Below are 25,171 nucleotides of genomic sequence, written 5' to 3' on the forward strand. Positions count from 1 at the left end.
TAATTTAATTTTACCATGAGCATTAAACAAAAATCCCACTTCCTACTCACTTTCCCTGCTTTGTTTTTTCTCCCTTGCACATATTACTATCCAACATACTACATATTTTACTTATTTATCCTATGTACTTCCAGCTCGTTTACTAAAATGAAAGGCATGCAATCTTATCGCATATAGGACAAGATTCAGCACACAGAAGAACCGTCTTATCCTGCCTTTCGTTGACATTATGTGGAAATACAACAACTGTACTCCTGTGTCTGTCAGGACACAACCAAGGAGCACAGTCCATTCTGAGTATATAAAACAAAAGGAATTGAAGACAGAATCACTGATTACACTAAGATTTAGAAGAGGCAGTAAAGGCAAACAGGGTACGTTGAGGTAATCCAGAGATCAGCAACAACAGAAAGTGTCCATCATCCATACATTTGAGGGACAATGGGCCAGGTAGGTTTTTGGAGCCCAAGGCCATGTTCACATGGAAGAACTGGAACCACACTGGGCTCCTCCAGCAGAAACTGAGCCACAGAAGAAACTGGGCTACTGCTGGAGACACTGCTGTGGGTCAGAAAAGGGAAATCATTCCACTTTCCCCTCACATGCTGTCCAGCCTCTCAGCAGCATTTCCCACTGGTGAAACATAAGCCAAAGTCACCCACCTCTTCTTGTGGGAGATGGGCCAGAGGCAAACAAAACATTTGGGCAAAGGGGCAGGGTGCATGCATCTGAAGGCAAGGAGGCTCAGCAACTGAGAACACCTAACATGGCAACACTTTTGACACGACAGTTTGAACATTAAATTCAATTACATTTTTCTTCAATGATGATTATTATCAGAGGATAATTTACAAATTGACATTAAGAAAAGAAGATCTTGGCTGGGCACAGTGGCTCACACCTGTAATCACAACATTTTGGGAGGCCAAGGTGGGTGGGTCACCTGAGGTCAGGAGTTCGAGACTAGCCTGGCCAACATGATGAAACCCCATCTCTAATAAAAATACAAAAATTAGCTGGGTGTGATGGCGAGCGCCTGAATCCCAGCTCAGGCAGCTGAGGCAGGAGAATTGCTTGAACCCAGGAGGCAGAGATTGCAGTGAGCCGAGATCACACCACTGCACTCTAGCCTGGGCAACAGGGCAAGACTTCATCTCAAAAAATAAAATAAAATAAAAATAAAGAAAAGTCTTATGGTTTAATCTCTTCTGTTTTTTACAGATCTCAACATTACCCAAGTAACAAATCTGTTTAATTTGATCTTTATATTTTCCTTGTAAATAAGTAAGAAGTGGTAAGAAAATGACTGTATTCGTTTAGCTTTTTTTAGGAGAATTAGGAATAAAAAACCTAATGCTTTTATGCCCTCCTCAGGAAAAAAAAAAAAAAATGCATGAAAAAGAGAGAGAGAGAGAGAAATCTGGAAACACCATATCGAAGGAAGAGCCTCTGTAAATACAGAAGTTTGGTGGGTATTTTCAAGCTGCTTAATACTGCTGACTGGGCATCTTTACATGACAAACACCAGATGGAAAAATCAGTTGAGAGTCACAAGCTGAGGATGATTTCATTATAAAATGATCATTTACTCATAATTATCCAGAAAAGTCCTAAACCCTTCAGTGCTTTTGTAATAACATTTGTGTTACCAAAATATAACATGAGTGTACTTTTGCTAAAAGTTTATACTCTAATCTGTAGGAGAAACCTAATTATTCTAATATGACACATAAAATGTCTCTCTAATTTTAAAATTGGAATTCCGATTTCCAGTAAAACATTTCACCATCACACCATTTGCAGTTTTTCCTCCTAAACTGCTGTCTACAAAAATACTGTAATAACACAGCTTTTCTGATTAACCAAACAACCAATAATCAAGAAGACAGAGTGACTTACTCTCATCCTTATGTAAATAAAAAGCTTATTTTCGTTCTCTAATAGCTGCACATAACAATAAAATGCTTTTAATAAGTTTTAAGAGACTTAGACCAAAAAATCTATTTAGCCAATGTCACTTCCAATGACCACACAGCGTGTCTAGGGCTGCATCATGACATGTTTGCATTGTTATTTGGTGGTAAACAAAATGAAAAGATCTGTCATTGGAATTTAAATAAGAGAGACTGTTTACATAAACTACAGCATTCTAAATTTCAGTACTGTACAGTCAACAGCTCGAAGCTCCCCCTGCCAGCTAAACACAGTTGAATTGTTTTCCCAGAGAAGAAAGATTAATAGCTACAAATCATGGCCTTTGACCTTTGACATAAATTCTAAGTGAAACGCAATTGGAAAAGCTGGTGAAACCTTAAGTTATTGCTGTAAAGGAATATAATGACCACATATCTATAATAACTAAACATATACACCCAATTTGGAGTCGCAGATTTTCTTAAGATAGCTTACATTATAGTATGTCTTATGAATGTACACGTTTTGGGTTTGCATCCCCACTGTACTTCTGCAAAGGAAAGCCTCAAATTGCTGACTCCCTCAGTAATGCAGATAGTTTACAAGTATGATAACCAAAGAAAATAAACCTGTATAAATATAAGAAATATATTTCCTTTGACATTTTAATTGCCTTTATTTAAAAGTCATTTTGTACATTACTTTGTGGTATTGCAATTCTGAGCCTTCTCGAGGAACAGAGAGGCTGATGACTTTCCCTAAACATTTAACTAGTTAAAATAAGAGAATTACGATAAAGTTGGGATATATGCGTGTTCTTTGAAAGAAAAACATGTAGCTTTTATTATTGACTATGACATTCAGCAGTAACTTATTTACCATATTATAATTACTAAAATAAGAATGACATCATAGCTTAATTATAAAATGATAATCATTCATAATTATATCATTCAGCATTATACCATTCATAATTCATTTATGATAATAATAAAATATCAGTTACAGGCAACTACCAAGAACAAGTCAAGTCAGTAGCTTTTTAATTGTAATTCAACTATGCTTTCTATAAAGAAACAATTAAATTAATACCTATGTACCAAATGAGTGTGCAATAGTTAATGGCCCTTTTCACTGCAATGTAAAAATGGAATTCCAAATACTATTCAGTGGCACAGAAACACCACACCAAGCTGCACTTTTCATATCCCTTTAGGAATAAGAGTTATCGTAATATAAATTCTGGAGGAAAAATGTCCCAGGATTACAGAACTGATAAGCAACAAGCCATGTTTTGATGGATCAGATAAAAAGCTTTCTGTAAAACAATAAAACACCCTTTTTCATAAATCTCATAATACTGGATAGGCCTATGCAATGTAACATAGTATCACCAGTTTCCAAAAGAAAAGAGACACACACACACACGCGCACACACACACACATACACACAGAGAGAGAAAGAGAGAGAGAGAGAGAGAGAAACAGCCCATTTTTATGATTCTGAGGTTCTAATCCTGAAATATGACTCATGCTTCATATAACACATTCATTCAGTGGTGGTTACAGACATGCATTAGTCTTGAAATGAAAAAAAGATTCCTTAAAAGGGAATTTCTGTTTGTTAGCTCTCTCTTAAAATTCGTCATTTTGTTTGTAAGAGCATTAAAATAACTTGTTATAATTCTCTAAGGAGAAAGAGGTAAATGCTCTGCTGTTGTTAATCTTAAATGTGTGTCATTAATATTTACTTGTTTCCAGATGCTGAGCTATTAGAAACTCGAGCATTTGCATATCTCTTCTTGGCTTCCAATTCTAGATGGCATGCTGAGAAAATGGGTTCGTTTCCTTTTCCTCCTGAGACCTAGATGAAAAATACGACACATGTATTTAATAGGCACAGCGAATGTAAGATGACTGGGTAGTTATCAACATCATAATAGATACTTCGATGAGGTTTTAGGAGATGGAAAGTGGACACAAGTGTGTAAATCAATGAGCACTGCAGAATTTGCTACAAAGAGGCTGCTCTGGGAGATGAAAGCAAGTCTTCTCCTCAGACACTAAAGTGGATTGGGCTCAGAGGAGAGGTGTTCATGGAGCAAGAGAGGGAGAAGTAGTCACAAGTGTTCATGGAGTGAGAGAGGGAGAAGTAGTCACAATGCTGACTTAAGGATCAGTATTGGTGATGGTTCTGTCAGGCAGCACAGTCTGCCCCTGTGCAAAGCCTAGGCAGTCCAGCATTTGTCTCTGTGGGGACAAAACAACAGGAATTATTTACTAAAGAACTTAAATGAACTATCTGGGGAGGAAACAGTCAGAAGACAAGTGTGGATATTGGACTTCTAAATACAATTCTGTCCATTCTGACATTTGACATGTAGCCACACACCCAGCACCTTGCTGCTAATCCTGTAATAAAGTATGACAGTTGTCCTGCCCCTCTCAAATGCACAAGGCTGACTGCCTATTCAAGGGAGGAAAACGAATAGAACTGTTGGCAAATTTGCCAAAGAAGCCCACATCTGCTGACCAACTCTGCATTCTTAACTATGGACAGGCAAATCAGGATCATCAGATGTGTGAAAAAAAGCAACAGCATGAAAAAGAAATGCCAAAACAAACAGATCGCAGAAGAAGGAAAGAGAGCAGGTACTTCTGTAAGCAAATAAAAAGGTATAAACAACAAAAACCTCTCTTGTATAAACAGAAATCGGAGGTGATATTATGTCAATATAACAAAAACATGATGTTATATAAAAGAAAGAAAAAAATCAGAGAGTGAAATTAGTATGCTTGGATAATTAGAGATGTAAATATGATAAAAAGAGAAAAAAATCAGACAGTGAAATTAGTATGCTTGGATAAATAGAGATGTAAATATGATATAAAGAGAAAAAAGAGGGGAAGCAGGAGGAGGAAGAAGTTTGTCTCAACATATAGAACAGAAAGACAAAAAGTGTGAGAGACAAAATATTAGTCATGATGAAACAGTAACATTCTACTAAAAATATTTCTTAAAAAATAAAATTGAAAGCAAAGTTGGAAGGAAATTATCTAATTATTGGAAGAATAACAGGGGAGAACTTCATGGACTTAAGATAGGAGTCTAGGTCTAAAGATTCAACAAGTGCTCGATACCTAATGAAATATATATATTTCTAAACTATTCTTGTGAAAATTTCAGAACATCAAGGATAAAGATACCGTAAGCTTCTAAAGAAGTGAAACAGCTAGCATACAAATAAAACTGAGACTAGTATAGGCATTCTCCCCAGAAATACCAGATTGTAGAATAAAGCACTGCAGAAAAACAAACAAACAAACAAACAAAACCACATGATTTTTATTTCAAACTCCATGTCATGCCAAGATATCACTCAAATGTGCAGCCCAAATAAGGACATTTTCAAACAGACATGATCTTTTAAAATGTACCTTCTGTATATCATTTTCTAGAAGGTTCTTTGAATGTGTGTTTCAAAAAAAATAATACCTGTGAAACAAAAAGAGGCAAATATTGGATCTAAAGAAGGGTGGATATAGCCCAGGCCAAGTGTGGGCTGATGGCTGTACATTAGGTTTAAAAATGAGCTGGTCAAAATTGAAGCACACAGGACTAAAGGGAGAGGTCTTCAGGTAGAAAGAGGGTGTTAGAGAGGATGGAAATAGGACATAAGACAGCATGTATGAGAGGTTGGAAGTCTTGAGATTTTGATGAATTCACAGAAAGAGTAGCATTAAAGTTTTCAAGAAAATAAAAAGATGCACAAAATAAGATGCTCCAAATAAAAGATCAAACAAAATGCTTCGTAGCACTTGGATGAAATATAAGAAATGAGAATCCAGTTGTCCTCAATCCTGGAAATGTTTTTCTTTAAGTGTCCCAGACATCATGACACCAGACTTTCAGGAAAGAAAATTTAATCCTATTTGCTGTGGCAGTGAACAATGTTTACAGGGTCACAGCAATGCAAACACTGCAAATTGGTTTCCAACTTCAAAAATCAATCCATGAACAAAAGATGAAAAGAGAACCAGTTTGATAAGTTAAAATAAATCAAAACAATAAAGGAAGAATGAGGCAGATGAAAGGTGGAGGGAAGGGTAGTATGAAATACTGACTAGAGCTGATGGTTTATACATAGAAGAGTATGTACCCTATTCAAAGTTATAAACATAATGTATGGAAAAACTGAAAGTAATGATAAAACTGTCAAATATTGAAAGGAGGGAGCAGAAGAGAAGATGAGATAGAATGAAAAAAATCATATATATATATATATACACACACACACACATACACACACACACACACACACTTTTTTTCTTTCTTTCTTTCTTTCTTTCTTTTGAGACGGAGTCTTGCTCTGTCACCCAGGCTGGAGTGCAGTGGTGTGATCTCGGCTCACTGCAACCTCTGCCTGCCAGGCTCAAGTGAGTCTCCTGCCTCACCCTCCCGAGCAGCTGGGACTACAGGTGACCGCCACCATGCCCAGCTAATTTTTGTATTTTTAGTAGAGATGGGATTTCCCCATGTTGGCCAGGCTGGTCTCGAACTCCTAACCTCGTGAACCACACACCCCGGCCTTCCAAAGTGCTGGGACTACAGGCGTGAGCCACCGTGCGCGGCCATAAATCGTATGTGTTTAAGGAAGTGAACAGACATTGCCTCCAGTTGGAAAATTAAGAAAAACAGATATAAACATACCTAGAGTTAAAACGATAACCTGCAGAAGAATGAAAACAGAAATGATTAGAGAAAAATTTTCTTGGAGATTGGGACTAGGAGCAGAAAAAAATGAATTGGGTGACTCTGCTTTTCATTAGAAGACTTTTTGTACTATTTTCTTTGCTATAATGCACACATAACCCTGACAAAATTTCAAAATAAAAATAAATTTAAATTCTTTTAGAACATTTCCACCCAGTTTCAAATGACTGAAATTTAAAAATCACATTTTTAATACTAAAAACTACTATACCAATTTAAAAAATTTCTTTGTGAAACCACTTACTACTCTGAACTGTAACATATATACTATTTCCACTAGAAACTTATTTCAGAATGTGAAAGAGCATTTAGGAGCACCAAAATTAGCTATGAGTTCAACCTAATGTAATTTGTTTGAATGTTTGGGAGCGTGATCAAAACGATTCATTTTTTTTTTTTTTTTTTATCAGCGTCTGCTTGCATACCTGTGACTTTTTCAGAAAACTCAATATTTTATTATTCGAAATTATTTCATCGGACAAATTTTGTTTCTAGATTAAGATAGAAGGTTGTAATGGTTCTCAGAGATTTGTGATGATTTCCAAGATCTCTAATCTGTGAATTAAAGAGGATTTGTGAGTCTCAACATGGTCTAACAGGTTTAAAAAAAAAAAGCACTCCTTTAAAAGCTGCTACATATGAAATTGAGTAAATATAAGCATTTTTCACATTGAGTATATCTCCCGTTACTTGGTTTTTGAATCAGTAATACAGTGTCAATACAGCAAATATTGTGCCATAAGTTTCGTTTTGCTTTGATTTTAGAGACTGGGTCTCACTCTGTCACCCATCCTGGAGTACAGTGGTGCAAGTATAGCTTACTGTAGCCTTGATCTCCTGCGCTCAATCAATCTTCTTACCTCAACCTCTTGAGTGCTTGGGACTATAGGCAAAGACTGCCATGCCTGGCTAACTTTTTTGTCTAGACGGGGCCTCACTATGTTGCTCAGGCTGGTCTTGAACTCCTGGCCTCAAGTGTTCCTCCTGCCTTAGCCTCCCAAAGTGCCAGGATTACAAGCATCAGCCACCATGCCTGGTACCATAGTTCTTCTTAGACAGTCAGCAAAGGTCAACCAGTGACCTGTAGCATTGGCATACTATTAACTACTTCAGACCAAGTAACAATCTGAGCTGGATCCATATTAACGATTCCAAGAATCATCCTAGCTATGACGTTTGGTGAAATTTACTGCTTTTGTATAGGATACAATGAGTGTTACCAATTCATCTCTAGTCTCTCCTGATTTCACCAATGGCTAGAAGAGAAATCAGGTTGGTGTATATATCGAAAATTGGACCATACACACACAGACACACACACACAATTAGGATCAATATATAATAGGACCATATATAAAAAATATATATGGAACATATATAATATATATAACATATATATTATATATATATAACATATATAATGTATGGTTCAATTTTCCATAACTGAGCTGATAGGAAGATGTCAGTGGACTATTTCAAACATTAAGGATTTTCAAGTATGGAGTCTTTTTTACTGGAATCCAGATGCAATACTATACAAATAGGAGGCACATTGAAAGTTCATAGGCATGGTCAGCAGCTATAAACCAAACCAGACATTAATTCCATGTGGAAATGCTTGGGAGAAAGAGGAATGGTCAACAGGATGTATCACATCTCTTGGAAAGAAACACCCAAAGACTATCTCCAACAAAGCAATACAACAGGAGCATCAGGAGCATCATTGTTGCAATAAAGGCAGAACGTTTATTCTAAATCCATGTCTATCTCTGTGAATTCTGGATATGATAACCAGCAACTTGATTTTTACATATTATGTCTATGTAAAAATGAATTTTAGTTCTTTATAATACTAGGGGAAAGATTTAGCTCACTATCAGCCTAATATTAAATCCATGTCAGTTCCCTTCCTGTTTCTCACATTTTTCTTAGAGTTTATTATATTTTACATTTAATGTTGAAGATTTCATAGAACATGCTTCTATAACATGAAATTGTATTACATGCAATTCTTCTTTGCACTGAAATGTTTTCAATGTTTAAAATATTGGAAATACATTGAAAGCCTACGATAACAATATCAGCATGCAAGATACGGTCACCGGGGCTGTGGCTTCTCATTTTTTCTGATGCATTCTATAACAATGGTGCATGCAAGACATAATTTCACACACAGCATAAAGTAAAAGAGTGAAAAGAAGCCCTGCTTTATAGTAGGACTTTAAGTAATATAAACGTAACTAAGATTTCTGTTTTATCCCATTGGGCCAGTTTGATCAACTGGTGAAATTTACTATCTGATCAGAGAGCTAAGAAAGAATGATTATTATTACTAACAGCAAGGAGAGAGTTTCAGAGCAACTGAACAAAATGAAACACACTTTAAATTAATTTGATGTTTCTCTAGAGTCTGGAAAAGTAAAGGATATATATTTAAGCAGTCTAACAGCTGAGACAACGCACTACAACCTTTCTCAGTCAATTGCATTATCAAGCAGAATATATTTGTAAATATCTTTTAAGACACTAAAATCTGCTACTTAAATTAAAATCACAGCGTTACCATAATTCATAGCATATAGTAAAACAGTTAAAGGTAAATTACTGATGTCTACAGGAATCAAGATGAAGAATCATGGTAAGATTCTTGAGAAAAGGTATTTTGTCCTCTAGAAAGCTGTAGTTCCCCTGCTAGGGCCGGAAAAAGGTAGATGGGCAGTAAATCTACATTGTGTGAATGAGTGTTAGATGGCTCATGTGTGATTACAAGTGGCACTGGACAGTTAGCCTATCCTGGTTCAACTCCTGAATGCAGGATTTACTATTAACTGCGTGACTGGGGAAACAAAGTAAACATTTCTGGGTCTCAGTTTTTTCATATGCAAAGAAAAGAGAATGTACTAGTTCCTACCTCCTAGGGTTGCTGGGAGAATTACATAATGAAATCCGTGAGAAGTTGTAGATCTCTACCTGGCACAGAGTAAGCACTCAATAAATGTTAAATCCTATTTTTATGTATACCCAAGGCCAACTATTCTCAACCCAATATGCACTAAAATGTGTACTCCATCTTCATATGGGATTTTTTGTGTTTGTTTATTTTATTTTATTTTATTTTTAGTGATAGTGGTTAATGAATTTGTTTTGTTTTGGTCCCAACAACTTTGTCCTAATATGTAAAGAAAAATGCTTAGAAATTCCAAAAGTATGCCATGCCTATATGTTATCCACACATTTGTCTGTCCAGGCATTCTTTTTCAGCAAAATTTTCAAGAACTGACACGAATGACTATTTCTATTGATGCTGGACACCTTGGTACCCCAGTGTTACACAGAGAGTGACATATTCAAAATTCTAGAGAAATAGCAAATTTCAACTTTACACACTGTTGGTACATGTCCATCTATAAGATATAATTAAGTAGGGTATAACTAATACTCACATAGAAATACCATTTTATTGATGAAGTTTTCTATTTTCAATTAACATTGCTATTCTTATGTTTTTATTTTCTTTCATTACATTATTTTTTCACAAATATTAACTGAGTACACGTATTATCCTATTAACCCATTAATTAAAACACTTCAATTTCTTCCCCTTTCTCTAAAGATGTAAACTAAATAGTTAATTTACTCTATAAGACCCTGAAGAATCTTTACCTTACAAATCGCTTTGGCTTCTTTTAGAAACATGATTTCCAGTGCCTCCTGCTTTCAGCCTTTGGTCCCTTGTCTCCTAATGCTACGCTCTTCCTGTTACAAGATTCTTCTGCTGCCTTTTCTCCTCTGATTACTCTCACAGCCTCTTTCTTTTTCTTCTACAAGAAGGTATTTCCCATAAAATAAAATAAGTAGTGGCAATACTGTACCTCTCTTCTCTCTGTCTCTCAATGATAGATAGATAGATAGATAGATAGATAGATAGATAGATAGATAGATAGATAGATGTGTGTGCGTATGTACGTGTGTATATATAGATGTGTGTATATATAGATATATGTGATGTTTTATGAAGCAGAGATGAATAATAGTTTATGAGCCCTGCTCAAAATGTCGGGTCCATGAACAAAATAAATTATTATTGTAGTTTTAAGGCATTAGGTATTGAAATAGTTTGTTAAGTACCAATAGATAAACAAAACATGTTGCACCCATGTGGATTAACGTCATTAGAAAAAAACCACACAGCCATGGAAACTAGTTTTGATTTAAATTCCAGTCTACTGGAATACATGCACTTGTCTACTTGACATGTTCACTTTGAATGCCGAATATGCAGTTAAAACTTAGCATGGCTTGTCCTGGTTAGTATAGTGGTGAGTATCCCCGCCTGTCACGCGGGAGAACGGGGTTCGATTCCCCGACGAGGAGGCTAACAGAATAGACCTTTGCGGGGCGCGGTGGCTCAAGCCTGTAATCCCGGCACTTTGGGAGGCCAAGACGGGCGGATCACGAGGTCAGGAGATCGAGACCATCCTGGCTAACACAGTGAAACCCCATCTCTACTAAAAAAAAAAAAAACACACAAAAAACTAGCTGGGCGAGGTGGCAGGCGCCTGTAGTCCCAGCTACTCGGGAGGTTGAGGCAGGAGAATGGTGTAAACCCGGGAGGCGGAGCTTGCAGTGAGCTGAGCTCCAGCCACTGCACTCCAGCCTGGGCGACAGAGGGAGACTCCGTCTCAAGAAAAAAAAAAAAAAAAAAAAAAAACTTAGCATGCCCAGGTTCAAATTCTTAATGCTATCCCTCTGAAAAACTGCTCCTTGAGATTTTCCCATCTCAGTTGATTATAAATCCTCTTCCCAGTTGCTCAGGCTTAACAAGATTGTGGTCATCTTTGACTTCATTTTTACATTCAACAATAAATTCAGCAGCAAATCCTGTTGGCTCGTGCATAATAATATATCCAGAATTTCACCATGTCTCTCTATGGCCACAGCTACCATCATCTTCATCTCCACATTGATCTCTGTGTTTCCTAAAGTCCTGGGGTGGTTGGTGAGGGGTGGTGGGGCAGGAAGGTTGTGCTCAACACAACAGGCCATGTTATCCTTATACAACTGTGAAGTCAGATCACAGCATCAGATCACTCCTCTTTCCAGCACCCTCCAGTGGCTTCCTAATTCACTCAGTAAAAGCCAAAGTCCTTAAATGTCCAAATCGCCTGTGTGATCCAGGTCTTTTATGTCTGACTCATCTCCCACCCAAGCTTCCCTCCACTCACTCACTTCTAGCTATATTGGCTTCCTTGCTTTTCCTTGAATTTACCTGCCTAGTTCTAGCTCTTGGGCTTCTGGGTGCTATTTTCTATTCTTCTTGGAATCTTTTACTTGCTGTTGGCTTCCTTGCCTCCATCAGGTCTTTCTTCAAATGTAAAATTCTGAACATCTTATTTAAAATTGGAAAACTCTCAGCCCGTCTCTCTCTAGCAACCTGCAGAGGTTTATTTTTCTCTATCACCTTTATCCTATCTGCTATTAAACATTTCATTTTATTCTTCACTCTCTCAAACCCTTAGAACACCGACATCATGACTTGTGTAGCCTGCTTTATTTACTGCAACATCCGATCCTGCGGAGCAGTGGAGATGTTACAGGTATTTGTCTGATGAACAACTGTACATGTGTCAGTCTTGCCTTCTTCCTGATTAAAACCCAGGCTCCTCAAAGATTGATCCGACGCCACATGCTTCACCAGTACCCTCATGATATCTAGCACATATTTGAGAACAGGAAAGTTTTATACAAACATTCAATGCTTGCATTGAAAGGATTCTCAGGAATTTAGTAGCATCCATAAGACTCTATTGATAGTCTTAAAAATATGTTTTCCTTTATCAGTGCTCATTTACAAGAAAAATTATGTTATAGAATTGTAATATAATTATATTATAGAAAGTTTCTCGTAGAAAGTTGGTCTAAAGTCACACAAGAAACATTAGTTAATAATATTTAGTAACATTTAAACCATACATCAAAAATACAGATTTGTTATTACGTATTATTATATTTCATTTTGCTTTGTTTTGCTGCAGTGTTCTTTAGAATCACCTTTGGATGGTTAATTTTATGTGTCAGCATGACTGGGCAGGGGAGACACAGATAACTGGTAACACATTATTTTTGGATGTGTCTGTGAGGGTGTTTCCAGACGAGATGAACATTCGAATTGGTCGACTGAGTAAAGATTGCCCCCATCAATGTGGTTGAGTATCATGCCATGTGTTAACAGCTTAAATAAAGCAAAGAGTCTGAGGAAGGGTAATTTGCTCTCTCTTACTGAGCTGAGACATCCATCTTCTCCTGCTCTCTTATGTTATAGCTCCCAGTCTTCAGACCTTCAGACTCTGGGATTTATACCAATCAGAAACCCATCACAGTTCCCAGGCCTTCAAATTTGAGAGCCACACCATCAACTCCCCTGGTCCTCTGGCCTTTAAACTTACACTGAACTACACCACTGGCTTTCCCAGTTCTCTAGTTTGCAGACAGCAGACTTTGGTATCTCTCAGTTTCCATAATCATGTGAAACAATTGTTATAATACATCTTCTGTATATATCTCTCTATGTAGTCATTGGTTCTATTTCTCAGGTGAACCCCAACTAATATGTATCTGATTTATCTTAAATTATTTAAGGCTCAAGAAAATGCAAGAATAAAGTACTATTACTCTCCCAAGTTTACAGATGGGCAACTGAAGCACAGAGACCTTATGCATCTTTTTCAAAATCGCAGAAAATAACAAATGTCTAAGCTGGATTACAAGCTTAGGATAGCTCCAAAATCAGTGATCTTCAATGCCAGACTATGTTGCTTCTCTAATATTAAACACATGTACAACATATCTCACACACATAGGCACACACATGTATACCATTCTAGGAGTAAGTAAAGAGATATTTAAGTATTTTTTCTGACTGAGTTATTGGCATATTAGGAATGTCAGAAATGGTACAACACAGTACAGATATGTCCTGTGCATTGCAGAACTTTCTATCTATGGTTCCCATTCAGTATGTGATGCAGCATCCCCTTCAGTCATCATAAGATCCAGAAGTCCCTCACACTTACAAATGTCTCTGGGATGGAGAACGCAGTGCAGCACCAAGGGTAAAATTAGCCCCATTCCTTCATTTCTTATCAATAATCTTCCCAAGTAAAACTTACAGGTCGGCTGGGTATGGTGGCTCATGCCTGTAATCCTAACACTTTGGGAGGCGGAGGTGTGCAGATTACCTGAGGTCAGGAGTTCAAGACCAGCCTGGCCAACATGGTGAAACCCCGTCCCTATTAAAAATACAAACAATTAGCTGGGTGCTGTGGCACGCACCTGTAATCCCAGCTACTCGGGAGGCTGAGGTAGGAGAATCTCTTGAACCTGGGAGGTGGAGGTTGTGGTAAGCTGAGATCCCACCACTGCACTCCAGCCTGGGCTACAGAGTAAGACTTATTCTCAAAACAAACAAACAAACAAACAAAACCTTATAGGTTAATGTGAGTCTATCTTAATTAAAAATTATATACATAAAAAACAAAGATTGTCCAGCTTCCCACATGAACGTCACTCAATGCTAAACAATCTTCTTGGTTAAGAATCTCCTATATTTCTTTATTGAGTTATCCCATTGCAACTAATTGTATTTCTTTCTCCTCTATTTGTATTGAGATATTAAAACATAAGGTGACTATTGTCCTGGCATGAATTTCGTACTCATAGCACATTATCTAATCTTCATGTCTACTATAAAACCATATTTCATATGAAAACTTTCTATAATCTATCATACTTCTCTCAAAAAAAATAGTTGATCAAAATAAGGAATAGAATTGTATTTGCAACCAAGCATCCATTCAATTAGGTGAGTGGAGTCTGGAAAGAAATACAATTTATTTCACAAACACCTCGAACAGTGCTTAAAACAGATTGGGCTGACAACTCTCACAACCTTAGTGTCTCCTCCAAGATTTACAATGGCATACCTCCCCTTTTTAGCAAATTAAACCTTATGTCAAAGCTTAAAATTAAATCCAAACCCCTTCTTCTTTCTCTGCAGAAGGAACAAATTGGCCCCACATGCCAGTAGTCGAGGAGTGCTGATAGAAAACAGAGTGAAGTGAGAGCTGCCCAACCTGGAAGGCGTCACGTGGCCTAATCACCCGGGATAAACAGTCAATTCTACTTTAAGTTTTACATAAAAAGACTGGTAAAATACAGAGGATTTAAATATAAGAAGTTTTTTATACCACACAAAACTGACTGGATGCCAAAATTTTACATTTCTGTGCTGTGCAAGCACTTTATGGGGAATGTGCTTTTTATTCCACTTTTACATGTTTGTTATGAGTCTGTTTTGCAAAGATTGCTCCGAGCCTAGGTAATAAAAATAAAAAATGCACACAAATGGTCATGATTAACGCATAGAGCAATCTATGCTTTTATACATATGAAATGCATATCTGTTTCTTGATATTTCAATATAGCAAAATATGTGTAAGTTGCTCTAGTTTTCACAAATTCATTGTAACAGCAGATCTTGCTGTGGAATTATTCTAAAAGTCCTAGAACACAAAGTTCTTAGTTTTTTAGACTTATTTTGCCAGGAAAATATTCCAAGTCTGTTTCTTATATGTTACTTGGCATTAGTCTATATTGAGAATTGACAGGAATTGCTTCTCCCTAAGAATCTGAGAATGTGGCATGCATATAAAAAACTCTAAATGCATTATTAGATTATCGTCTTAAAATGAAATGTAGTATATTGATCACTACACATATCACACTAGTTTACCAAATTAGTATGATGCTTTCCAATGACAGTGGAACAAAATCTGGTTTTAAACACTGTAACCAGTGAGAAATGTGGTGGATGTACTGATAAGCCATCACTTTTTAAGAGAGTTTTATTTTCAGGATGCATTTCTAGATGTGAATGTGTGTTTCTTTACTGTTAAGATAGTATGGAGAGATATGAAAGCTCTTCAAGGAAAACCTGAGGTGTAGAAAATTAAAGTTTAAAACAGCCATATGCATATATTGTTTTTGAGGTTGGGCACTGCACAGTTCTAAAAGACTGTCATTAATAGTGTGATCATAATAGACTTTTATTTTTATTAAGTGTCTTATGGAAAATCTGCTCCTTTTCTTGTGCACATAGGTACCACCTAGGCTAGAGAGGACAGGTATTTTGCAAGCAAGAGAGAAAACTATCTTTATAATCATTGAATGGCTGGGCCATAGATGAAATTAGAGCATGAAAATACTTCCTGTTTTTTGTTTGCATTCATATGGGATGTTTTAAATAATCTGAGAAGATATTTTACATTAATTCTCTCAGTGACATTTTGGGATTTTGAGGTAAACTTTCAGAAACTAGTATCTAAAGGTGAGAGTTTAGGAAAGAAGAAATAAAAAAAGATAGAGGCTTTCAGTGTATTATTACAATAAATTCTTATCCCGTCTCTTACTTCTTTCAGATTCTTCCGGCTTTCATTTGTAATTAAATCCCTGGTTTAGTTTATCTTAGCTCCATAGCAGGCAGCATATTAGAAAGTATATGGTAGTTGCCAATTTATTTTGCAGCGATTTGGTTTAGAGTTACATATGGATTAGTATGAAATGATTGATCTCTTTGTCTTATAATATATATGGTCTAAATTCAACTTCAGTTTCACAGACTCTTAGACGAAAAACAATACCAGGTTTATTGTACTACGGAAATTTCTTGTTTAATAGGTAAACCAGTAAGATGTTTGAAGAAAGTGAAAAGAAACTTGATTCATCCCACAATATGCAATTTTTTGTAGATGCATGCACATATGCCTGTTTAGAACAAATAAGTCAATTCAACGATGATCTATTTGTCGTGGTTCAGTTCCATATAAGTCATCCTGTGATGTTACATCAGTTTCTGAATTGTCCCTGAACAAGTGACCCTGCAATTTCTTCCAGTCATTGCAGAGAATCCTGTGATTAAAACTGTCAGGAGTTCTGTGAATGATTATTTTCCATGGCTCCACAGCCTTGCACCCACTAAAAGCCAATTTTTAAAAAAATATTGGATCAGTTATTTTACGTATGAACCACAACTGCCTTAGACGATCTATTTCAGTTTTGCCTATAAGTTGAAATGTGAGTAAAATAAACCTTTTGCCCCAGCTTCTTCTTTATATTTAGGCCAGATACATTCCTGTAAGATCCTCCTCCCTTAGGAAAAAGGTAAACAGAAGAATCACATAGTACAGAATGAACTTTTTTCCAATTAATTGGTGGTAAAATGGAAGAAGATGCATCTCCTAGCACTACTTAGGACAGGACATCAAGAGAAAACCAGAAAATGTGAAGTTATGAATGAGTCACACTGTCTGCAGTTTCAGCTAGTTTTCCTCTGGCTGTTTCTCCAAAACATAAAATTTCTATGTCCCACCAATACAGTGCATTGGCAGAGACATTATTGTTTCAATAAATCTTAATTTTGGAACAGATTCTCATTTGACATCTGAATCATTTCAGTTCATTTTAGTTCCATCACTTTTTGCTTCCTGCAAACCAGACACGGGTCCTTTAAATTTTTACTATTGCCAAAAGTCTGTTACTTCAAACTAGACATCGTCTGCCTGTTTTCAAAGAGCAGTGAGTGACTGCCTACTTGGGCTTCATGGCTCTGGGAAGAATTCCTCTGAGAATGGAAAATTCTTTTGGGTTTGCATCCATTGTTTGGATTTCATAAAAGGAAGTGAATTTTAGGATGATCGCACACAAACACACACAAACACAAAGTCTTATGCTGTAAGGCCTCAAGAACTAAAATATACATTGAATGTAAAAATTGGACCAAATTTCTGAAGTGAGGAATATATGTGAATGTAATTTGCATGGATTTTTTTCTAAGACTAGTTGGTTCTAGAAGAAACTGCAAACTTTATTGTTATCCATCACCTTGTGAAGCTGCATTTATATTTAACAAGTTTTTTAAAATTTTTCCAAGATTTATTTTCTTGTACCTAGAATACTAAGTAGAAATACAATTTATGAATTCCCAAAGAGTTAGTGATAGAATATATGTGAGATAAGAGTCTCTATGAGTTTATTTTAGATATAATTATAATTGTATCAAAAATATTTTTGTATTTACATGTCTGTTATAACTGCAAGTGTAATCCTCAACTTACGAAATGTCTTTATGATATGTAATATTCAATAATATTGCTTTATTAATAATAATAATAATACATTTTTTAATGTTCTACTTGAAATAAATGAACGTATTCTCCATTTTACAGATGAAAAAATATAAATCAATATAATATAATGACCAGAACAATAGATTTTTAAGTAGAATAGATTTTTAACTATAATTTTTAAGTAAAATAGATTTTTAAGAACAATCAAATTTCTCATGAGTCAAAAAACTTCACTTGTCAAATTTTTCTAGTTCTCAATCCCTCTCTCATTCTTTCTCTTTTCCTCCCCTCAGTCCGCACCCCCCATTCTCCTCTCTCTCTTTTTCTGCTATTTCTATAACTGCATTTGAAATTAACTGCTATGGGAAAACATCTTGGGCAAATGCAAACAAGATAAATCCTATTTTCTAGTTCCTCCCCTTTTGTCATTAGTTTTATCCATGCATTCCTCAGCCTGCCCACCATTTTATGCAATGTCGAATTAAAACAGTTGCCACTTGGAAAGACAATTTTATTGTTTTGAATGAGTTGTCAAAACATTTCTGTAAATAGAACAGATTCTATTTTAAATAAGTTCTGCCAGAATCCAAGTGACTGCTTTAAAAGCTACACTTCCAGGCAGACCAATACATTACTATTTAGTTAATCTCCATATCATGAACCTAATCTAATATCTGGAGAAGGCTGCTTTGTTTTCAGTGCCACCACCAAACAATTGACTTTCTCAATTTGGCAAATTAAACCAAACAAGCAAACATTGACTGTCATGAAGTGAAAACAATATTCTTGAGGAAATGCAGTTTAAATAGCCAGTTGTAATGACTATGATAAACATAATAAAACTATTTTGGCAAATGAGGTGTTTGAATATCTTTGAAGATCTGCAAATATTTAAGCAAAATAAGTTATGATAAGATTCTGAAATCAAATTATTTTTTATAAGTGCTGTTTTGGTCAGGGTCCTTGCAGGGAATGGATAGGAACATTTGAGAAAAGTACAATAAATGAACTATTTTCAAAGATACAGGCAATGTATAATGCAACTATCAGAACACTAGAAACCTGGGGCTGGTAGGAAGGAGATGCCAACTGCATTAGGCCTGAATGGTGAAGGGGAGGGTGGCTACTAGAACCCAGAGCCACAGAGCACAGACTGCCAGGTGGAGAGGGTGCCTGCCAAGAGCTGCTGACCTCAAATTCTGGAACTCAGCCAGCTAAGGAGGTGACCCCAGGGCTCAGGTGCCAAGGCAATGCATTGCCTGAACACACTCTCCTCCTCTAGTCTCCTGCCAATTCTCCTCACCAATTACCCCACCTTAAGCCAGAGGTCAGTGGACCTGATGAAGTATGATGAATGATTCTGCATGAATCATTGTCCTGGACCTTAGGGCAGAGGGAAGAAGAGTTTGGATAAGGAGAAGCAAAGAAGACACAAAAAGCTGATTAAATGCATAGATATTTATTTCTTGGATATATTAAGATCACTGATGGGATTGTTTCTTTTGGTGTCTGTATTTGGGGTTGATATAAAGACTGACTTTTATGTAAAGCTTGCTACATACTCTCCTAAGAACTTTACATCTATTAACCCATGAAATCTATCCCAGTGATCTTGTTTTATTATCCTCATTTCACAGACGAAGAAACTGAGGAACTCGGTGGTTAAGTTAGATCTCACAGCTAGGCCATCTAGCCAGAATTCTTACCTGTTACATAATAAATTCAGTCCCTGCCATGTTGTAGAAAGTCCTTTTGATTATTTCAGAAATCTGAGTGGACCTGATAGCTCAAAATACTATCTGCATTTTAATTTACTATTAGAAATACTTATGTATATTAAAACAATATTATAATACATAAAAGGCAATATGTGTTTACTCAACCAAAAATTATTGATTATCTTTTATGTACCAGAGTTTCCACTAGCTAATTAAAAAACTGAACACATTCAGACTTCAAAGGTTTACTTATGGGGGAGATGGCAAATTTTATTTATGGGATATATAAAATCATTGCAGGAGACATATACTAAAAAATTGTTCATTGTTTATTAGAAATCCAAATTTACACAGATCGTCTTTATTTTTATCTGCTAAATCTGGCAACCCTGGGATAAACAGATGTTTGACCCTTGGAGAATGTGTGGAAAGACATTCCAAATGGAATGAATGAGAGAAAACCCTTGTGCATGAAAGTGTACGTATATATTGAAATGCTTATTTGGAGAAGAGAGAAGCATAAGGTGATTTCATGGTGTGCAGAAGAAGGCAGATCAGAAAAATTTTACTGAAAACACAGATTGAGATTAAATGATTAAAGACCATCTAGTCTGTCAAGAAGAAATCTGAATCATGGAGAGATTTTAAGTAGGGACAGGATGTGATCATACTTTCATTTTAAAACCATAACTTAGATGACAATATGAAGGATTAACCAAAGTAGAAAGGGGAGACATTTGAGAAAGCTCTTGGAATCCTCCAGAAAAGCCTATAGTAGAATGAAAAGAGATTAATTATTTATATTAAATATGACAAAAGCTTTCTTTTTTTCTCTTAACATTTTTGCCCACTCCCATCCAAACTTTGGACCACCTACTGCCTTATAAGGTGGTTGTTGTTGTTTTTAAATCTCCACAAGCCTTACAAAGTGTGGAAACTGGACTGTGGACATTACAGTGATCCCTGACCCTTCTTGGACCTATGAAGAAAATGATAAATTGTCTTTTGGTGAATGCACTTGGCCCTGGCAGTTGGTGAGTGCTGTGTATTTGTGAGACTATCCAGGGGCTACCACAACGAAATAGATGTCTAAAACATCCATTGTAGACCAAACATCCATTTGTAGACCTTTCACCATGGACTATTGTTTCTTTTTAAATTGTTTCGTGTTTCTTTTGGTTTTCTCTGTTTTGACTTTTGATCTTTGCATAAAAAGAGTCAAACAGGAACAAGTATCCCCAAAGACTCCCAGGTGTGGTTCATTTGGAGGACTGGAAACAAATGTAAGAATCCCAGCGTAGCTCCCAATAGGAAAATGGAAAGGACAGGACTGCTCTCCTTTCTATTTCCTTATTCAGGAGGTGGCAGGAGCCTACAGTAAGGATACTCCAAATGTGTTAGCATAGTTTCATCTCTGCAATATTTTATGTTAAATTTTTAAGATCACTTACTGTAAGTGCACTCTCTAAAGGTAGTTTCATCCTAGTTAAGTATACCAAAATTGAATTTCTATTATTTCCACCAAGTACCTTCTTAAGTATAAAATAAGCAGTTATTCTTAAGTATAAAATTGATCATAGGAAAAATATTTTTAGAAAAAAATTTCTCATGTGAAATGAAGGCACTATTCTATATTTTCCTTTTCAATGAAATAACCATTCATGCAAAACACATGTTCTTCTTATCTTACCTAAACAATTCCTGAAAAGTCACAATCTGATGCTAAATGCAAAGGTTACAAAAACACCTTAATAAATTTATGTCACATAATATTAACTCCTACAGTTGCTCTTTTTAAAATATGCTTTTTGATTGAGACCATCCTGGCGAACACGGTGAAACCCCGTCTCTACTAAAAAATACAAAAAACTAGCCGGGCGAGGTGGCGGGCACCTGTAGTCCCAGCTTCAGGAGGCTGAGGGAGGAGAATGACGTAAACCTGGGAGGCAGAGCGGGCAGTGAGCCGAGATCCGCACTGCACTCCTGCCTGGGCGACAGAGCAAGACTCCGTCTCAACAACAACAACAACAACAAAAAAGCAGAAATTATTTAAAGTCTCGATTTCTTCACACCACAACACAACATGACTTGAACAAGAAAAACCAATGTATCAAAAGTACCTAATAATAGTAATAAAAACACCCATTGTATTCAATCTGTAGTGTAAGAGAGCACTTTATGTATTGAGAGAGCGTAGAAATAGCGAGGGCCTATATCTTATTAATATAAAAGAATAGCTGAGCTTTACCCTCATACAATTGAAATCATTCTGGATTGACTGGAAGTAAAGTTTACCTTATTTAATACATGAATGTTTCTTATAAGGAAAAAATAAATAAAGAGCCCACTATTTAAAAGCCTTTCCATTCATTAAAACAAACCAAATAGGAACATATTTTGATATGATTCCATAAAGCATGAGACATTGCTCTAGCTTGTCATGCAGTCATTTCTGTATGTGATGTATACAGACACTAAGAATGGATTCTATACTAACTACCGGTGCTTACTTTCCTTCAATGGTAATTGTCTTAATGTCTGTTTTAATCAGTATTAACTACTAGCAATAACATGCTTTTAATTATGTTTTAAGCGAGTCCTTTATTGGGCTGTTTTGGGAAGCAAATTAGTCAAAAGGAGCTGTTAATCAAAAACGTGTTACTGGCACAAAATAAATGTTCATTTAAGGAGCCATTTGAAATAAACCTGGCTCATTGCCTCTGACAACCTGCAAGGACACCAGGGCCTCTGGAGGATAACTTCTTCAGTACTCGCCTGGATACGCCTTGCTGCTCAGAAGTTATAAAGAGAAACATTAAGCAGTTTAGGTCATTCATCAGCGAACTTTTACTACTGTACTCAAGAAAATGAGCCTCCTAGGAACTTCACAGCAGATCTATCCCTTCATTAGCCAAGCAATATTGAGAGAGATGTTCCTGTCACTTCCAATGGAGAAATCTATTGCACTGAATTTTAGTGGTATCCCTTTTGTCTATGAGCTGTCTTTGCAAATTCCAAGGTATTTAGGCTGAAAAACTAGCATAATTATCTCTGAACATTTTTCGTATATGTTCATTTCCTTTTATTGAACGATCTCTGGCCAAAATGTACCGCTGTGCACAATTATTTATTTTCTGTTACTCTGTAGTCTTAGGATTGGGCTTTTTCACTATTATCCTTTATTAGCAAGCTGTAAATCGATATACAAATTTGGGAAAATATCTCAGAGAAATTGAATGGATGAATTAATTCTTCAATTTTAAAAGTAAGCTACATAAAGGATATTCCACCATATTATGATTAAAACATTAATTTTAAAGTCTATGTATATTTATTTGTTGGCCAATCTACTTGTCCTTAAGGTTTTGGGTTACATTTTACTATTCTTTTCTATCCTCCATGTTTGAAGGTTAATTTTCTCCCTGTATCATAAAATATTTTTGAAAATCCAGTCTCCGAAGTGGATCTACTCCTTTTGGAAAGATTATTATGTATGTGGCCACTAAAATTGTTCCTTATACAGCCAGTTAATTCACTACAGTGTTTGGCATGCAACAAATAAGTGGTTAATGTTTGCTGAATATTTGTTCAACGTGTACATATATCAAGCACCAACTATGTGTCCCATTGAGAAACGCATGAGGACTACATAGGGAAGAAGTCAGGGCAGCAATCCTCACTGACCTGTACAGTCTGGTATAGGGTTTCAGTAGTTTCCTACTTTCTCAACAACGACTGTAATCCAATACAGCATTAAGAAAGCTCCACAGGCTGTCTGAGGGTGTCATCATCTGTGGAATCTATTTGCCACTTTCTGACTTTCTGGAAAGTGTTGCCATATTTGTAGACCTTTCACCACGGACTTCTTGTTTCTTTTTAAATTGTTGTTTCGTGTATCTTTTAGTTTTCTCTGTTTTGACTTTTGATCTTTGCATAAAAAGAGTCAAACAGGAACAAGTATCCCCATAGATTTCAGGTGTGGTCCATTTGGAGGACTGGAAACAAATGTGAGAATCCCAATGTAGCTCCCAATAGGAAAATGGAAAGGACAGGACTGGTCTCTCTATTTCCTTATTCAGGAGGTGGCAGGAGCCTACAGTAAGGATACTCCAAAATGATGCCAGGACATAAGATGTAATCTGATCAGGAGACAGAGCTTGAGAGGCTAAAACCCCCAGTCAGATGCAGAGGAAAAAAAAAAAAAATCAAGAAATTCACTCTGAAGGAAGAAAGAACAGTGAAGCCAAAACATCCTGGGTTTGGTTTGGCCAGCCCCAGAAATACCTGGCACAGAAAGAGAGAATCATAACAGCATGTCCAGAGTACAGTACAGCTGTAAAGAATGCAGCTTTTCACATTGACTCTCAGACACCAGAAGCTGTAGTCCTGGTGAAAGCAGGATGTGGAAGGTGGGATTGGGAGGGTGACGGGGATGGGAGGTGCTCAAGAAACATGGATGCAGTTTTGTTTCCATAAAGATTAGAAATGAGAGAGAGTTTTGAGGCATCTTGCATGAGTTTATTATTACCATACACCCTGACTTTTCCCAGAAAAAAATAATGACTCACATTAATTGACCTCATGCTGTGTGCCATTTTGGTGAAAAGTGCTTTATAAACATTATCTCATTTAATTTTCTCTCTAGGTAGCTCTTACATTTGTCCTCAATTACAAATGATGAGACTAGGAATTTAAAAGATTAAGTAATTTCTCAATCACACCTCAGAGATAGGACTTGAACCCAGGTCTCAAACCGAAACTTACAGCTTGGAGAACAACCAAGGAAAGACACAGATCTGCATGACTGTGACATGAACTAGAAATAAGCATTTATTTTATTACTCTAGTGAGCTGTTGCAGTTGCTCTCTCTAAAACACAACTTTATCTTATCCTGAATAATATAGGAACTTCTGCAGCATCACATACACAATACTCTCCAAATCGTTGTGAGTTAGATGGGTGAATGGAAAAGAGATTAAATAAATGTAAGCAGTTACCAGGAGTTAAATTTTTATTTATCTAACATACCAGTTAAATATAATTAACCCTGGCTGCTGGTGGGGAGTGTGGCTTGCAGACTGCTCCACACTGTATAATAAAGCTCTTTCCTGCTGTCCTGGCTATATATCAATTTCCGCTGTCTTAGAGCTATAAATTATTTTTCTTATAAAAATTCAGTGATGAAAATTTTATTATCCTGTTTGTTTGTTTTTACTGGTGAGGAAACTGAGGCTTAGATATGCTAAGTAATTTATGAAAGGTCACATAATTATTAAAAATAAAAGCATAATTTTAAATGCAGATGTTCTTATTCAAGGATTTTTGGATTTTGCCTTCTTTCTTCCTTTTTTTTAAACTGTTAATGTCTTCTCCTATTGTAGCTCTCAATAGTCTGAACATCCTAAAAAATAAATGAGGCAAGGGTTCTCTTTTTCAAGCCTTGTCTCCATTTATTAACTAGCTAATGTTGCAATGTGAATTTGAGTGATTTAGAAATCATTTCTGTATATAATGGACAATTAATATGTCAAAGGATTATATACTCAATCTGTACCATAACAGTTATTTTAATGAAAATATA

At 36.2% G+C, this 25,171-nt stretch overlaps 1 non-coding gene across 1 annotated transcript; it reads left to right on the forward strand.

Annotated features, from left to right (window-relative positions):
* Positions 1-10,990: 10,990 nt before the first annotated feature.
* Positions 10,991-11,062, forward strand: TRNAD-GUC. Its single transcript has one exon. It is a non-coding gene; the product is annotated as a tRNA-Asp (tRNA).
* The last annotated feature ends 14,109 nt before the right edge of the window (positions 11,063-25,171 follow it).

This window comes from Papio anubis, chromosome 10 (genome assembly GCF_008728515.1).
Source record: "Papio anubis isolate 15944 chromosome 10, Panubis1.0, whole genome shotgun sequence".
NCBI classification, from domain to species: domain Eukaryota; kingdom Metazoa; phylum Chordata; class Mammalia; order Primates; family Cercopithecidae; genus Papio; species Papio anubis.